Source organism: Myotis lucifugus, unplaced genomic scaffold (assembly GCF_000147115.1).
Source record: "Myotis lucifugus unplaced genomic scaffold, Myoluc2.0 scaffold_1692, whole genome shotgun sequence".
Lineage (NCBI taxonomy): Eukaryota > Metazoa > Chordata > Mammalia > Chiroptera > Vespertilionidae > Myotis > Myotis lucifugus.
This window is the reverse complement of record NW_005872740.1, coordinates 27617-30224: the sequence shown is the minus strand read 5'-3', so window position 1 is coordinate 30224 and position 2608 is coordinate 27617.

The following is a 2608-nucleotide window of genomic DNA, read 5'->3' as shown; positions in this document are numbered from 1 at the left end:
CAAAGAAGGCACAGGAGGAAAGAGAGGAGAAAAGTGGGGGAGAAATGCAAGAGGGAGAAGGCGGAGGGGAGAGGGGAGAGAGAGCCTAAGTGAGCAGAGGCGCGCTGGGGCGGGGAGGGAGCCGGGGCGGGAGCAGGCTGGGCGGCGGTTGCACAGCGGCAGGTGGAGGGAGCGGAGGCCCCGGGAGAAGTCTTCAGCCGGCTCCCCCGCCCTCCGCCGCAGCAAAGTTTGTTCGCGCCCCAAGCCTCCGAGGTCCTTGGGGCAGCGCTGGGCGGCGTGGGTGAACCCCCCTGGCCCGCCCGTCTTTGTCCTCGGGGATCCGGCTCTGCTCTCCAGTCTCCCCCCAAATCTAGCTGAATTCAGGCTCTCCCCGCCGCTGGCCTTTGCCAGGGCCTCGACCCCGGGCTTCTCTGCCCCTCTGGCCCTTGAATGGGCCAAATAGCGCCCCCTCGAGGCCCAGGTTCAGGCGCCCCCAGAATCTACCTGGAAACGCGCCAAGTCTGATCCCTGGCATCTGCAGACCTCGAGCTGAGACCCCGGGGCACCTCCTCGGAAGGGAGGCTCCGCGCCTCCCGTGCACCGCCTGCTGTGTCCACGGGGGAGCGGGAGCTCAGGAAGGCGCCGGGCTGGGCTGCAGCGGCTGCGCTCCGCGGGGGGTGGCGCTGGCGAGCCGCGGTGGAGCTGCCGGTTCTCCGCTTTGCGCCTGGACGCCCGGCTGGGCCTAGGGGTCTGACCAGCCCCCTTCGTCCCGGGGGCCCTCCAGGGGGCACTGATGGGCAAAGGAGCTCTTCGGGGCCTGGGAAGGGGTAGCTACATCCTCCATGCCTGCCCGGGGAGAGCGCCTCTAGTTTGCGAGCGCCATAGACTCCGCACCCCCGAAGGCTCAACCCCTAGGCCCGGAGCAACGTCTCTCGAGGGCCTCCAACCCGCGGAAAGGGACGGCCCTTCCCGAGGGCGCTGGCGGCTGCTGCCCGAATGCCGGGCGAGCGCTGGCTTTGCGATTTGCAGGCCAGAGACCTCAGGAAGCCTGGCCTTCCACCTGCGGGCTCACCGTGCCTTACAGTTTACAAACGCCCTTCCAGGCCCTCGGGGCACCGGGGCACCGCGGGAGGAGTGGGGGCGGGGAGGGTTGGTCCAAGGGCTCCGTTTTATTTTCGAGCTGAAACGCAAGAACATCTGGCCCCGAGGTTAGGGACAGCCCCGTCTACCCTGCCCTGGGTCCTTGCGAGGCCAGGAGGGAGCGCAGGGGCAGGGCAGGGGCTGGGCCCCGGTTGCCTCTGGCACCGGCGGAAGGGACTGGTCGCCCCCGAAGCCAGACACCCCTTTAGAGCGCCATCTCCGGCTCCCCTTTTTCTCTTCTCGGGTTCTGCAGAACGCGGGGGGGGGGGGGGGGGGGGGGGACGATTAAAGAAGCCACGAACCAAGCCGCAGCCCCCTCCCCCTCCGCCCCTGAGACAAACAGGACAAGCTCCTTTCTAAACGTGAGCAAGCCCAGCGAAGGCCTTGAGCCAGGAGAAACCTTGCCTTCAACCCGGGGAAGCTCCCCTCGTTAGAAAAAGAATGATGGTTATCGCCTGATTGATTTAGTGATAAAAATGCCCCGTAATAGATAGATCCCTTGATTTTTCCAAATGCACTTTGGAGCCATCCACACATTTGCAGCTTGGATACATCTAAGCCTTTTTTTTTTTTTTAAGTGAGAATTGGAGAGAATTCATTAAATTAGTCCCTGGGGGAAGATTACGGCTAATTAATTAATTGCAAACATTTCCAGAGGGAAGGTATGTCAATTGTAACGTAATAAAATTAGGTAGTTGAAACCCTTACTCAGCATCTTAGATTGCCCATTCGTTCCCAAGCAGGTTTTTTTTTTTTTTTTTTACGACAGAAAAATGGGGATGGTGGTGGAGAAAAAGCATTAGCTCTGTCCCCTGGCGATCTGGTTGCAAAGGAGAAACTACCACATAGTATGTATTGATTTTCAGCTGATTTATAAGATCTCTGCGGTATCAATGCCTGCACGGGGCCTGCAGGCCTCCCTCTCGGCTTTGCTGTCTGGGATTAGAGGAAAGCAACATGATGTTTCAAAAGAAAAAGAGAGGAGGAGGAAGAACAGTGGTGAAGTAACTTGGGGCGTAGGGCTCTGAAGATACCCCAGCTTATTATCTTCTTATGCAGAAAAGCAAACAAACAAAAAAGCCTCCACACACAAGGGGCTTCATGTTCAGGAACCTTCCTCTTGTCTTCCTCGTTGCTTCGTGGTACCAGGATGTGGAGCCTCCGGGTTCCAGGCGTGGGAGACCACGGCTGGATATTTCTTTCCCAGGGAGAGAGGTTGCACCCACAGTGCAACCTACCCTGATCCACTGACATGGGGTTGCCACCACCTGGAACGCTTTGTGGGGTTCCCTGCGATTGGTTCCTAGGGAGTGTGCCTATTCTTCCCATCATGTTGGGGCCCCATTTGCGACCCAGAACAAAACAAAGCCAGAGGTTAAGCCGGTATTGACCTCTATCTGGCAGAAAGCGCAGGGGAAAGGCAGCCTGTTTCCTGGAAAGGCTGCTTCAGGACCACTGCAGTGGGATCTGCTCTCCGGATTGTCGACAG